General features: G+C 39.5%; 1 protein-coding gene across 4 annotated transcripts in view; it reads left to right on the top strand.

The window, feature by feature from the left end:
• Positions 1-16,306, top strand: part of Itgb6 (integrin subunit beta 6) — a 119,760-nt gene that overhangs the window by 70,676 nt on the left and 32,778 nt on the right. The gene's annotated exons all lie outside the window — the stretch shown is intronic.

Genomic DNA, 16,306 nt, shown 5'->3' with positions numbered 1-16,306 from the left:
TTTGACATTTCTCCATTAAATTTCCAATTTATAGTTTAAGGCTTTAGATGGAAGCCACCATTTACAGACAGGGAATTGTATCATTAGGTGAAATGATGTTTGTAAGCCACCATGTAAACAGTAAAACAGGGGCTGGAATTGTAGCTTACAGTAGAACACTTGCCTAATGGGTGAGGCAAGCATGGGTTCGATTCTCAGCACTGCACATAAATAAATTAAGGTCCATTGAAAACAACAACAGAAAAGATTAGCAAAACATATATGCAAATGTAAAAGACTTCTATGGTTTCTTTCCAGCCTAAGAAAAAATATATGTCAAATGATGTCAATTGAGGTACTAAGAAATGATCTACTCATAATCTGCAGTTTCACAGAGAAGAAGGAGACTTTAGAATGGGCCAAAGAAAATGTGGGGAAATCAAATTATCTGTGCCATTTATGCAGAAGTGTCAGATACTCCTAAATCTAGAGTCTGACCTCTTATTCCTTTTGAAAGGACCTCTTAATTTGTTTGGTGAGTTCACAGGGCTGGGAAAACTCAAGATTATTAAGCAGAAGCCTTTGATTAAATGTACTCACTACCAAGCACAGTTCAGCCATGAACTTGCATCAGGTTCTGTAGAAAGGATCCAGGAGGAGATGCTATCTTGCATTTTTAATGAGAGGAGGGTATTGTTCTCCCAGGTGAGATTGCCTTCTGCTGCAAACCAAGGAAGTCCCTTGCAATCCAGCTGCTCAGAGACCATGTGGGTTCACCTGATCTGGGCATTTTCTTAAGGCTCTATATTATGTGATACCTGTTTCCACTGGTTTTAAATAGTAGTTGCAGTAAAGATTTTTTTTTTAATAGCCCTAAATACAATAGTGAGTCTATTCTGCCTTAGATCCTTAAGGCTAAAATGAGAGGACCCTGGGGGTTACAACACCTCCTCCCCAGCAAGGCTCCAGCTCAGAAGGGGGAGTAGGAGCCGTGTACAATTTGTCTTTGAAGGGGAGTCTGGGGAACACGATTGATGATCATGAACACAGACTCCCATAATTCACTTTGGTAATAGTCTTTAAGACTCACAACTCATTTAGACGCCTCCCCCGAACTGCTATTAAAAAGACAGAGGAAGATGAAAAATAACTATGTGGCAAAACAGTATCTGTTGGATTTAAGCTAGTTGTATCCACGGATCCCCTGTTGCAAAAGAAATGATCATTTCCAAGGAAAACACCAGATTAAAGCTTGCCTGTAATGTAACAGCAGGACATTTATTTTGCCTGCCTACTAATCTCATTATGAGGCGAATTTATGTTCTGTCATGTTCCGTGGTCTTTGCCATCCAGGCTCCACTAAATTCAAAGGGACACTTTCAGGAAGCCAGGCAGCAGACCCGGTCGGCAACTCATTCTATGACTCTAGTTGTTTCATTATTTTATTTTTATTCCGATGGGCTCATCATTTCATCTGCATTAGCGGGGCCAGGCGGCAGCCTGGTCTAAAGATAATGACAGCAACATTGCACTTCCCTGAAGGCTGCACACAGCATGAAAATGCTGATCTCTTGTTTTATTGATAATGAAAACTGAAAATAGACCAATAATGGCCTGTGCTGCCTTTCAATTTAAATCTCTTAGAAGGAGCCCTAGGTGTGCAAGAGTCCGGTGCAAACTGGTGTTTGGATAGAAGGAAAATAACCACCAAAGAATGAAAAATAAAGCCAGTGATAGGATAAATAAAGCAACTAAGTGTTGAGATCTAATGAAGATTCCAGAAGGCCAGTTGTTCACCGAGTTCTGTGCTAAGCATAGCTCGGTGCCTGCGCAGTGGGCAGGGGATGATCAGGTTCAATGGCGGCTCTGTCTTGCAGCACATAAGATTTATGTTGCCCACTCATGGAATGCAGGAAAAATGACCGTTTTTTTTTTTCAATAATTTTGGTAAGATGCTTTGGATTGCCCAGGTGCACAGTGTTGCTGTATGTTGTTGTAACAGAGGAACAAATAATGGAAAGGGTACAGTAAGCAGTTTCATCTTCAGCAGTATGACTACAGTGTGCACCCCAGACTCCTGCAAACTGATGGTTTTGAGCAAACTTATTATTATGAATAGTTTCCTGTTTGTCCAATTACAGGGTTCAAAAGATAATGATAGATAATTGAGTGAGCAGTAGGTAGTATATTACATTCTGGTGCTAAATACCATTTTGAATCAGGATTCAATTACTCAAGTTAAAAAAATGTTTATATCTTCTCCGTTGTTTTTAAATGTTTACTGTTAATTTACATTAAGATAGTATCAGGCCACTAAACCCCAGCTGTCTAATTTGACTAGTCTTTCCTTCCTAGTGAGATAGTGAGATAAAAAGCAATTAAATCACTGTTCTTCACTACATCATCAAATCATGTTATGAATTACCTCGGGTTATTTGCAAGACTTTACAATATCCTATATCTTTTCAAAATGTCTGCATCTGGCTGGAAAAGATGATTTTTATGAAGTTAATAGCAATAATTATTATATGACCTGGTGTTGATGACGTGATGTGGAAACCCAGCACCCAGAAAATAAACAAGTTCATTGAGATAGTTACTTCCAATTTACTTCAACTTCTAATTGGGCTGCAGAGTGTCTTGTTTCTGTGGTTATTAGGACAGAGTGATGTATCTAAAATATGGGAAAACAAGGGTACAAACAGATTTTTACACCATCAAAGTGCTCTTTTTTCCTAAGACAAAAAGCCCTCAATTATCACCTTAATTATGGGAGTATGGTGGGTCTTGCTCATCCTCCTGTTCGAGGCAATTCTTGATACACAGGGTGTTTGTTGAATGAATAAAAAGTTCAATAAAAGCACCTGACCTTTTCTAAAATTGGGTCAAATATTTTAACTAGTGATTTGAGGTTTTTGTGTGATAAATACTTACCAAAGTTGAGGAAGCCCAGGCACACAGAGCAGGTGGAGGGCACCTAACCATTACTAGAACCCTCTATAGATGAGGCTGTTCCTTCTTCCACCTTCCACTCTGGACCCAGATGGCACCAGAGAGCAAAGCAACACTTTGCCATCTGTCTTAGGACAACCTGCTGGAGAAGCTCCACAGCCTTGCTACTGGGCCATGAGAGGAAAACCCCTGAGCAATTACCCACCATCATCAGACTATTAGATCTAAAAACAAGCTGGAAGAGCAGCCACAATATGCCACAAGCCAATGTTCTTTTGTGGCTCATGAAAATTATACACTGTACTCAAGTTTCAATTTTTCAGGCAACAATAAGCTCATTATTGTTTCACCCTGCTTCCTTCTTCTGCCTCTTTGAACTTTACACTGTAGCAAGAGAAAAAAAAAAAGGATGATTTTAGTGAAAATAAAATCATCTGGGATTGAACCCAGGAGTGATTTTCCACTGAGCTATATCCACAACCCATTTTATGTTTGATTTTGAGACAGTCTTGCGATTGATAAGGGTGGTCTTAAACTTGCAATCTTCCTGTCTCGCCCCCCCCCCCGCAATTCACTGGGATTATAGGTGTGTGCTACTGCGCATGGCAAGAAATTGCTTTTTATTCAAATGTAATGGAAAAGATTTTGATTTCTCCTGAATTGATGGTATCTGGGAGGAAAGACTGAGAAGTGCCAGCTGCCTACACTTTCCTCATTAGTGAAAACATCCCTCAGAAAGGGAGGATTTGGAAATGAAATTCCTATCCTCAGATTATCATTCAGAGTTGTTGGGAGTGTTTTCCAGGCTAATTAGCAAATCCCACCCATGAAAAATCATCAGTATTCACCACTTCAATCACACGTGGTACTTTTCTCCTAAAGAACCCAAATCCTCATAATCCAGAAAATACGCACTCAGTAAGAAGAAGGGACAGATTTAAAGGAAGGCCTTCATGAGATACCCTCTTAGGCCAACCCATGTAGAAATATGATATTTTATCAATACACGATCTGAGTGTTTCAGGATTCACACAATGCCTGCAATATCCAGTGTATCATTGCAGCAAGATGCTACCAACTGCATAGTCATTCATTCATTCATTCATTCATCCAATATCTCACGAGTACCTCCCATAATCAAGCTGACACTGGTGATTATAGTGGACAATAAGACACAGTCCCTGCCTCAAGGATCCTCATAGAGCATTTACAGATTTGGAAACCAATAACTTGTCTGAAAAAAAAAAAACAGAATATGGGCATTTTAGAGACAATGTTCTGCTATAAAACACCATGGTAGAGATTTGCTGGGGACCCAGAGTATTCATGTGTGTCAGTGTTGTTACTCCCTTTGATTCTGGAGCAGCAGATTAATTGGCAACCATAAAACTGCTTTTGAGGCTAATAGTATCATCATGTTGAACTAAGTCCTTCACTTCACACGGGTGAAGACAGAGGGCCAGAGATGATATGCAACAATGACTGTGATAATAATAGCATAGTAGGGGATGTTTGCAGAGAGCTTATTGGGTGGGGATTAAGAGTGTGACACTCATTTTATCATTTAATCTCTATCTTATGGCTATAGGAACCTAAAATAGCAAAGAAAGTTACTTGTAAGAACCAAGATTTGGATCCAGACAATTTGACTCTATAGCTGAGATAAACTGTAGCTGGACCCTGGGTGTTGTAGGGAAAGCATAGGCCAACTCCCAAACACAACAGCCTTTAAAATAAAATAACCAACTTTAAGCTTCACTTTAAAAGCACAGAGCCCAAGGGTGGAGCAGAGCTGCCTGACAGATGAACCAACAGATGAATTTCCTTTCAATGACAGAGTCCTTCAAGGCCAGGAAACACTTGACCTAGGGTCCTTTACTATTGCTGTTAATTTAGATGAATAGAGCAATTTAAACATGTGTTGACTTGGAAAAAAAGAGACAATTGATTCTGCCCTATGGATTATTTAAGCTCTGAGTGGTAAGAAGAGGCCACACAGCCAAGGAGCATTAAGTCTTTGGCCAACCGTCTAAAACTGCTACCGTCTCCAGTAATCACTCTCTCTAGTTCCAGTCAAAGGGCCATGGGAACCGACAAAGGCCATAGATTTATTATGATGATCTAGTTTGAGCATGCAAAAAAAAAAAAAAAAAACAGAGTAAGATAAGCAACACCCAATACCTCCTGCCAAGTTTCTTCAAATCTTAACCTTTTGCCACCATATCTGCTTCAGGCCTTTTAAAGAAAGGAAACATCACAATTTCCTGCAGTATAGCTGCCCATTTATGCCTCCCTTTTTTCCATAGAGGTAACCAGCTTCCTCAACTTGGTAACTCACCATTCTCACTTTTTTTTTTTTTGCTATTAAAAACATTTATACAGCCAAAAATAATTGTGTAGTTATGGCTTACAAGTTTAATTTTATATAGGCTTAATTTACATATTATTTCTACAACTTGATTTTGACTATTAAAAATCTGGACTCCATCACTGCCAGCTTTGATACAGTGACTGATCCTGAGAAGGGGTATTATTATGAATTCTAATGATTTTTGTATTATGTTTTATTATTGTGGTAAAATATTTATAGCACAAACGTTGCCATTTTAGTCATTTTTCAGCGTACAGCTCTGTGGTGTTAAGTACATTAGCACTGCTGAGCTGATGCTCTGAGTTTGAGGCTCACCCATGGACACTCCAGTAGCCCCCGTGGATTGCTACTGTACATGCTCTGATCATCATAGGTACCACAACAGGTTCTTCCTGTGACTGAGGGTATTGGGTCACTTCCAGCTGTGTAGATCTGTAAATGTTGCAGTTGTGCATACCCTTGCACTCAAATTCTCTTGTCAAAGATCCACATTTATAAGTGATGTTCCTGGGTCACAGGGGAATGGCATCTTCCATTTTACTGGGTTTGTCTGAGTTGCCTTCCAAAAGGATTATATCACTTACTCTCCCACCAGTAGAAATGTGGCCAAAACAAACTTCAGTTACTTTTTCTGGTTACAAAATTAACACATGTCATTTGTTTAAAAAAAAATGCAGTGGGAATAGAATACTAAAAAGCATAAGGAAGAAAATACAGATCAGTCATAAACTAACCCCTTAGACATAGCTAACCATTGTTGACATTCTTAGACTAATTCTTCCCTGTCTTTTCCTTTGCATGTATTTACATATTTTAACATAATTGGCATCATGCTGTACATAGTAAGTACGTTCAAATTTTTAGAATGGCATAAAAATTAAATTGTATTCAGTTATACATCAATTATTTTTATTAACAAGAATAACTTTAGATGAAGTCAAGGTCATCCTACAAAATGACAAACCTAGTTGCCATGCGTAGAAGGTGTCTGCTTTCAAGTAAACACGAACTTGCCCTCTTCGAATCACCAGGCCCCAAACCTGTGCATGTACTTCACTTTTACCTCCTGGGTGGTTGCTCTTTAACATACTCACAGGATACATGGTGGTAGCTTTTTTACATATCCATGTTCTACTTCAATAGAAACAACACATGATTTTTGAGTATCATTTTCTTATCTTGGAAAGTGCCCCTTGTTGGTGAGGGCTCTAACATCTGTGAATAGTCTCTAAACTGCAAGTGCTCAAAACTGTAATCACTCTTCTCCTTGCTTTCTCTGGGTACCACAGGAAGAGAGGATTCCTGGTTCAGTCGCTAATGTACCCCTGCAGCCTTTCACAAGTTGCATTTGGCCACTCCACATATGTGTCAGTGTCTGTGAGACTCAAATTACAGCTATGTTTACAGGCAACGCACCCCAGTTTGGACCACAACGCAAGAGTCTAGCTGGAACTAAGTATTATCCACATGGTACAGCCTTTAAAACAGCCACATATGGCAATAACTAACACCCAGAGGACAAATTAAATTGACAACCTCCTTAACATAAAGTTTGGGAGTATTATATATTTTAATTCCATGCTCAACTATCTGAGAGCCCCAAATATGCTACAAATGGGGCTAATATTAATTATAGCATAATTTAATATCTTATTGCCCCTGCAATACTGAATCTTCAGAAAGAAAACAAAAAAAAAATTTGAAAGCCATTTGTTGAATTTGAATAGTTTGTGCACACTTTATTTATTAATTCAGTGGCTGATCTACTTATTCTGTAGAGTTGTTGAATTTTACACACAAAAATATAGGATACCCATTTAAGCTTCAATTTTAAATAAACAATAAATACTTTTTAGTATATGTGTGCCCCTTGGTATATTGGAGACACACTTATACCAGAAAAACTTCCATTGTTTCTCTGAAAATCAAACTTAACCAGGCATGCTGTGTTTTATCTGTAGTATATCATAAAGAGTCAGATAGTAATTTAAGCTCTGAGGGCCATATGGTGTCTATCATGACTACTCAACTCTATCAGGTTGCATGAAGAGTCAGGGACCATAAACAAACGCATGAGTGTAGTTACAGAAAAACAGGTGGAGGAAAAATATCGTCCACAGGCCATAGTTGCTGATCCCTGCTTTCATCCATTCAGTCCATGCACTTTCATTTTTTGTGCTTTCCGTGTGCAAAGCACTGAGCTTGGCATTGGGAGAACAAAAATCAAATCCTATTTTGTCTTCAGGGGCTTAGTCTATTGCATAAAAATAGGTAAGAAATAATTAGTGAACAAATAACCAAATAACCTTAATAATCTTGTCAGAGAAATGGAAAGTAGTATGAATTAATTGAGAATACCAATGGGGCAAGAGTGAGCCTCCCTTGGATGAGATTTTTTGGAAAGACTCCTTTCAAGAAGTAATAATAAGGCAGCAACCTAAAGATTGAGGTGTTTTCAAGAGGTGAAGTCATGTGCAAAGGCCCTGAGCCAGCAAAGGATGCTGTGTTCAATATGTTTGAGAAACTGGAAAAAGGCCAGTCAGCTTGAAATGAGCAAGGATAGAAGGAGATGAAATGGGAGAGGGGGGCTGGAAGCAGACCCCTCAATCTTGAAGGCCAAGGAAAGAAAGCTTGGTGCAAATCCCTGGGCCACAGACATTTAAAAATACCACTTTAGTTGCTGAGTGTCAATGTCATAGGTGCATGACAGGCTGAAAACTCTATATGAATTATGGGTACTAAGGTTTAAAAGAATAATGCTTAATTTCTAAATTTCCACAATTCTTCTTGGTCAGACCCTTGTACACCTACAATTCTCCAACTTTGTTGCCTATTAGAATCATCTAGCAAGCTGTTTAAAAACCCAATGCCCAGACTATTCCCAGATCCATAAATCATCATCCCCTGGGCTGAGAACCAGGCACCAAGATTTTTTTTTTTTAAGCTCTTCTGACATATCCAATCACCCATCCCAGGAGCTTATAAACACGTAGATTCTTATTCAGGAGGTCTAGACCAGGGCTTGAGATTTTGCATTTCTAAGCAAGCTTCAGGAAGATGCTGATGCTGCCAATCCACCTGCCACACTTGGAATATCGAGGGCTGATAGCTCCTCAGCAGTCCTCGCACACACACCTGCTTGCTGTTTTCTTATCCCCTTCATTGCCTTCTACTATCATCCTTCAAAATTTTATTATCTGCTGTTGGTTTGCAAAGCACATAGGCTGCTACCAAACCCCACATTGCTTCCATTTTAAAGGGGCTTTCTACAGATGAGAAACTTGCCTTCCCCAGCAAAGATCCACAATCTCTCTGCAAAGGCAGGGTAATCTTATTAAGAGAAGCTCTGAAGTATCCTCAGTAACAAATACTCAACCCAGCCTCTTTGTTCTCTGAGTCTCTATTCTCCAATGCCTCTCTGTGCATTTGTTGTCTCGGAGCAGTCATGCATTGTGGGTCCATTCGTCTTCCCTTATCACTCTGTTACTGCCGCTGAGCACTCATTCAGCTGTACACTACGCTGGCTTCTTGGCTGACAAGATAATTACATTCTGTGCAGACTGGGAGAAAGACAGGTAGTGCTCAAAGTTCCAAAGACGACTACCTAGTCGTTGCTGGTGCAGACTTCAAGATCAAGCACCTGATCTAATTAGCACACTCCCAGGCTACCTGCCCTACTACGGAATGCTGACAATTGAAAGCCCGAAGGCAAAGCAGATATCATGCAACCAGAGACAGACATTCCCACTACCCTTGTGCCAGAAACAATTACAGGTTCTTTTTGGAATCTTGGGTGTCCTAGTAACGCAGTCAAGCCTGGGGGTAAACTTTTGCATAATACCAGGAGCCCTGCATTTACCACCGATAATGAACATGATGAGAACCAGAGAAATAAACCTCACAAGAATGAAAGACCTCATGGGAAGAAAGCCTTCTGATCGCCTTCAGAAGAATTTATTTTAGCAAACCCTGCCCGCTCCAGTTATGGAAGAACTCTTCTCCACAAAAGTGAGCTTCACCAGCAAAGAGCTGTCTTCCCCAGACCAGATAAATAGCACAGCAGAGTCCCCTGGGCTTTTTCTTTTCTTTTCTTTCTTTCTTTCTTTCTTTCTTTCTTTCTTTCTTTCTTTCTTTCTTTCTTTCTTTCTTTCTTTCTTTCTTTCTTCCTTCCTTCCTTCCTTCCTTCCTTCCTTCCTTCCTTCCTTCCTTTCTTTCTTTCTTTCTTTCTTTCTTTCTTTCTTTCTTTCTTCTTTTCTTTGTTTTTTCTGTCTCTGTGCATTTGTTACTTCTTGCATTTCTTTCAAGGTGTAGGCTTTGAATTTGAAAGTTATTATAATCCACAACCCTTTTTCTTCCTTTCTTTTTGCTTTGGGTAGAAGTGTCCTATAATCCCAGAGAGTCCCTATATGTACATATAACACATCGTTATCTTAACTTTCTAATGAAACTCTCATTTTCACTTGCTGCTGGCATTTTTGCCAGTTCCTCCTACAGGAACCTGGTAGAACACAGGATACTAATCTTGGAGTCAAGATCTGTCTCTACCACTCTATGACATCTGTGTCTGGGCAAGGTACTCACCTGTCCAGTTTAAACTAGGGGCATAAAGTTAAAGAAATCAGAAGATTAAAGAAACCAACCTATTCCTGTGTTATAAATTGAAGCCTGTTCCCCAAAGAAACATGTTAAAATCTAACATCCAGTACCCCAGATATGACCTTATTTGGAAATAGCGTCATTGCAGATATAATTTGTTAACATGAGGTCACACTGGATAGGATAGACCCTTGGTTTAATATAACCAGTTTGGAATACCATGTGACAATGTGTTAGGGATTGGAGGGATACATCTACAATCCAGGAAACTTCGAGGAGAGGACTTCTGCCACCATAGGTAGCTAGAAAGACGCAAGGACAGCTTCTTCCCAACAGGTTTCAGAGGGAGCCTGGCCCTGCACACACCTTGATCTCAGTCTTCTAGACCCCAGAACTGTGAAATAATAAACTTCATAAGCCACGCAGATTGTATTCACTAACAGGAGTGATCTGGTTCAGAGACCTGTTACTGGCAGGAGTGAGTTCAGATCTATTTTGGGGGGGATAACTTCAGGCAAGTTAACTAAATTCTCTGGGCCTTCAAATTTTGGCATTAAAACAGGGATAGTGTGATACTTAAATAATAGAGTGCCTGAGAAGAATGAGAGGATGACACTGCCAGGCATGGATTTGAGCCCTAGTTACTCTTTTCCCAGCAACGTGGGAGACTCTGGACATCTTTAACCCTGGCTACGTGTGGGCTCCCCACACCAGCACTGCAGGCAGAACCTGAGCAGTGTGGTCCCTTCCCCTTTCATTCTTGCCACTTCCCCAAGGCCACCCAGGGTCTCCACAACAACAGATGCTCTGGAAGCTGGGAGCTGTGGTTTCTGAGGTTGCAATAGGTACCTGGGGATGTCAGGACCACTCAGCCCTATTGCAAGGCCCCCTAAATTAGTAATTTCAGCTCAGGGGCACTTAGCTGCTCCTAAGGAAAAGGAGAGACAGAAGAGGCCGATGAGATGCCTTTGAGAGCTGAATTCTGCCTGCTGATACCTCTCTTGGCTCCATCCTCAGGTAGAGGGAATCAGATAGGCATTGATTACTCCTTGCAACCAAGTCCTTGACAGATCTGAGCCCCTTTCAGAATTACTGCCCTTTCTTAAGTAACATCTTGATTACCCAGCCAGAACCTTCTTGAAAATATCATCAAAAAATGCTTCTCTATGCACTTGCTCCAGAATAGTCACATATTCTGTGGGCCCATTTCTGTTGGATGTACTTCCCTCAGAGTAGAATTATTATGTCATAGGTTATGCTTATGTTGGGCTCTAGTAGATACTACCAGCTATGCTTCCCCTACAAGTGTATGCAATCAGTGTCCATTTTTTCAAATTTTAACCATTCTAGGCTGGACATGGTGGCTCACACCTGTAATCCCAGTGGCTTGGGAGGATGAGGCAGGAGGGTGGCGCGTTCAAGGCCACATCAGCAACTTAGCAAGGTCCTAACCAACTTAGAAAGACCCTTTCTCTAAATAAAATATAAAAAGGGCTGAGGACACGGCTCTGTGGTTAAGCAACCTTGGGTTCAATCTCTGGTATCAATAAAATAAAAATAAAAATAACCATTCTAGGACTGGGGTTGTGCCTCAGTGGTAGAGTGCTTGCCTAGTGTATTTGAGGCCCTGGGTTCGATCCTCAGTACCACATAAAAACAAACAAATAAAACAAAGGTATTGTGTCCAACTACACTAAAAAATAAATATTTTTTAGAATTTTTTTTTATTTATATATGACCGCAGACTGCATTACAATTCTTATTACACATGTAGAGCACAATTTTTCATATCTCTGGTTGTATATACAGTATAGTCACACCAATTCGTGTCTTCATACCTGTACTTTGGATTATAATGATCATTACATTCCACCATCATTAATAACCCCATGCCCCCTCCCTTCCCCTCCAACCCCTCTGCCCTATCTAGAGTTCGTCTATTCCTCCCATGCTCCCCCTCCTTATCCCACTATGAATCAGCCTCCTTATATCAAAGAAAACATCTTATATCAAAGAAACCATTCTAGTGGTTAAAATATTGGCAAGATGTGAATGTTTTAATTTATGTTTCTCTAGTGATTAATGATGCTGAACACTTTCATATTTTTATTTGCCACTTGCATGTTTATTTTTATCAAGATGTCTTTTTCTTGTTGATATGTAGTTCTTTAGATAGTCTGGCATTGAGTCCTTTGTCGTTCGCATGTGCTACTGACATTTCTCCTACTCAATTGCTTCTTCACGATTTCTTGAAAGCATCTTTGTGAGAACAGAAATTCTTAATTTTAGAAAATAAACTTAATTTTTTTAAGAGTTGTTTTAGGTTCACAGCAAAATTGAGTGGAAGGTACAAAGCTTTCCGATGTATCCCCTGTCCGGCACATGCATGGCCTTCCCTGTTGTCATCCCCCATCAGAGCAGTACATCCATTAAAAACAATGAACATATGTCGATACATCATTATCATCCCAAGTCCATAATTTACATTAGGAGTCACTCTTAGTATAGCACAATCTGTGAGTTTTGACAAGTGCAGAATGGCATGTATTCATGATTCTGGTATATATTAGCTTCATCACCCTAAAAATCCTTTGTGCTCTGCTTATTCAGCCCTCTCTCCCTCCTATCCTCTGTCTGCCACTGATCTTTTTCCTGAATCCATACTTTTCCTTTTTCACAATGTCGTGTAGTTGAAATAATCCATTATGTAGCCTTTTCAGATTGGATTCTTTCACCTAGTAAAATACATTTAAGGTTCCTTCATGTCTTTTCAGGGCTTGATAGCTCATTTCTTTTTAGTGCTGAATAACAAACAGTCTATTGTCTAAATGTACCAAAATTTATGTCTCCATTCACGTATGAAGAATATCTTGGTTGTTACCAGGTTTGAGTAATTATAAATAAATATCTGTGTGAGGATGTAACTTTTCAACTCCTTTAGGTAAATAACAAAGACTGAATGCTGGATCTTATATATTGTATATTTAGTTTTGTAAGAAACTGCCAATGCATCTGCCAGCAATAAATGAGAGTTCCTGTTGTTCCAGATCCTAGCCAACATTTGGTATTGTCAGTGTTCTGTTTTGGCCATTCTCAGAATCTCATTGTTATTTAATTTGTATTTCCCTCATGATTTGTCATGTAGTGTATCTTTTCATGTGCTTATATGTCATCTGTATATCTTCTTTGGTGAAGTGTCTGTAAGGTCTTTGCCTCATTTTGCGTTTTAAGAGGGGTTTTGTGTGTATTTTAGGGAACAGATCTTTATCAGATATCTTTTACAAATGTCTTCTCCTAGTGTGTGTCTTGTCTTTTAAGCCTAGCTCATTGATTCTTTCATGGATCTCACCTCTGGTATTGTATCCAAAAAGTCATCACCAAACTCAAGGTCACTGAGATTTTCTCCTACATTATCTTCTATGTGTCTGATGGTTTTGCAATTATTAATTAAATCAGTGATTTGTTTTGAGGTGCTTTTGAGAAAGGTGCCTAGTCTATGTCTAGGTTTTTGCTTTTGCAAGTGGGTGTCCCATTGTCCCAGAAACATTTGTTGAACAGATTGTTTTTGTTGTGTTGCCTTTTTACTTCATTTGGGATCAGCTGACTGTATTTATGAGGGTCTATTTCTGGTCCCTCTCTTCTGCTCCATTGATCTATCTGCCTATTCTTTTGTCAATATCATACTGACTTGATTAATGTAGCTTTATAATAAGTTTTAAAGTCAGGTATCAGTCCTCCAACTTCGTTCTTCTCTTTCAACATGGAGTTGGCTACTCTGGGCCTTTTGCCTCTCTGTATAAACTTTACAATCAGTTTGTTCGTATACACAAAATAACTTGCTGGCATTTTGATGGGGATGGCATTGGATCTATAGATGGAATTTTTACTCTTAAGTATTATTTATTAATCTTTTCCTTTATAGGTAGTGCTTTTTGTATCTTACTTAATACATTTTTTAACATTAAGGCCATGAAGATACCTCTCTTGGCTTCAGTGGTTCTGACCTTTATTTCTCCTTTTAGCCAGAGGAGTAATAACTGGGAGATAGTACAAAAGAGGATTCCAGGGGGCAGTTCATGACCCATTTCAGGAACTTGGTCATTACACTTGCTTATTTACATGCCCACTATATATGTGTGTTATACTGCTATTAAAGCTAGAAAGAGAAAAGGAACAAATAGGAGCCAATGACCAAAGAGATTCAAGGGGGAAAAAGAATTCTTTGAAAGATTAGATGAAATATTTGTGAGCAGATTATATAGCATCATAAATTCTCTCAATTCTCAGTTTATAATAAGCCACATTTTACTACTGGTAATTTATTAAAACTTGTTTATTCGAAATAAACAGCACTGAGCTTGAAGCAGTGCTGAGTATAAGATAAAGTGTGATAGTAGTGACATTCCTCTGTCCTTAGCCAAGAGAAGTGCACACCTGACAGCTGGTTCTGGCGACCCAACACTGAGTGGCACTGAACTTGGAGACAGTCTCTGAGGGGGAGCCCAAATGTGCAGATGTGAACGTAAGAGCACTCCTCTGTAGCCTCTGATGCCTACCCACAAAATGACCCTCTGTGCACTCATTCTCCATCCTTGACAAGGAGATTTTCAGGGAGCAAATGTAAACTGTTGGACAATCTTTTTTTGAGATGGGAACAGAGTGAACAATAAAATAGGGCTTAACAAAGAAAGTTAAGAAAATTAAGGTAATCAGAAAGAGTGAGTAAGAAAAGCAACTCAAGAACTCCTGGGTACCATAGCAGGGAAGAGTGGAAGAAATCGATAATTAAGATCATCTTCAGAAAGATAATAGAGAATTCAAGCCCAAGCCTAGGAGTTGCATTTCTAATCAGCTCATGCACCCTTGTGTTTACAGCATTCACCATTTCTATATCCAAGCATCATCTTTCAAAATCACAATGCTGTAATTCATCCTACTCAGGCATGCAAAAACATCCTTTTTCTAACATTAAGCATGTTTAATCATGACGATTTATAATAGCCCTTTAGGACTTTAATGAAAGGAAGGCATTTGATACATGATATTTACAGTAATCATAATACTGCAAGATTTAAAGTATAATTTTTCACAGTGTTAGACCACAAAGCCAAATGGTCCATGTTTTTAGTTAATTATTTTAAGTGCTTTGGGGGGAGATCAGCATCCAGAAATTAATTAATAGTTTTCCTCTGTACAATTGTCAGTGTTGTCACTGGTTCCTGCTACTGGCTGCCAACTCCTTTATACTCTCGCTCTAGTGGCAATCGGCAAAGGCGATTAATGTTAACCACTTGTCCTAATAGCCAAATGCCAAATGTCAAACCACATGCAGGATCATAATTATGCTTTAGGAAGTGGATAAGTTCAGCTTTGTTAGCCAAGAGTTAACCTCAAAATACCCCTGACGTGGCATCCTTGGGGACACCAGGATGGCAGTGGCATACAAAGCTAAGAGCCTTGAAATTCCTTTTCAGAAGACTCTAAGCCTTTCTTTGTCAAGCTCTAAAGGTTCCCTCTGACTACTCTTCTGGGATCAGTCAAATTTACCCACATTCCAGCTCCACTTGAGTGGAATTCAAGTTCCTAAATTTAGGTATTCGTTGTTAACCACAGGTCTCATGCTTCATGGCCCTTTGTGACATGTGTTTATTTGAAGAGGTAAGTCCATGAAGCAATGCCTTCCTCATATTTTATAAGTTCTACCTGACTCGGGGAAAAAGAAACGGGCCTTCCGCCAACAGGCAGTGATGTGGGGCAAGGATGAAGGTGAGGCACATTCCCTGGCTTACTGACTGCAGCCCCCTCAGTATTAAGATGCGGTGTCAAAGCACAGTAGCATGTGACACATTCGAGAGAGTTCAGGTTTCCAGCAACTTCAAACATGAGCGCTGAAATAAACAGAACATCACAAGACCCATACATCAAAACTGAAGCTCGTTGTTTTACACATACGACATGGAGAAAGACCACCTCTAACAAGTGCCTGGGACCTCCTGCATGCCTTTGTGTCCTGCCATCACCCTGGTCTCAGACATTCCTCTCCTTCATTCCCTTTGTCCTGATTTATTTACTCAGTTTCACTATCATTATGATGATTATTGATTCTAATTTAGTTCCGTGCGTTTTCTAAACTACTTAACTCTTCTATGGAATAAGAATATCAAGATTATGTTGGAGCCATAGGAGATGCCCTCAATCTATCACTCAAAGCTTATTTACTCTTTTCTATGTACAGTTTTGGTTAATCTCAGTCATCTGATTTCACAACACACAGCAACATAGAAGCCTGCAGCTGACAGTGCTGTCATCTGTTGATGAAGCACAGCATATTAAGCTACTTAATAGAAGATGTTGAGTGCACCAGTAAATGAGTCAGCATTGATAGCTAGAGCCAGACAAGAAGGTAGA

The sequence above is a fragment of the Urocitellus parryii genome, chromosome 1 (genome assembly GCF_045843805.1).
Source record: "Urocitellus parryii isolate mUroPar1 chromosome 1, mUroPar1.hap1, whole genome shotgun sequence".
NCBI lineage: Eukaryota > Metazoa > Chordata > Mammalia > Rodentia > Sciuridae > Urocitellus > Urocitellus parryii.
Note: the sequence above shows the minus strand (reverse complement) of the source record. Positions and strands in the feature narration are given on the sequence as shown.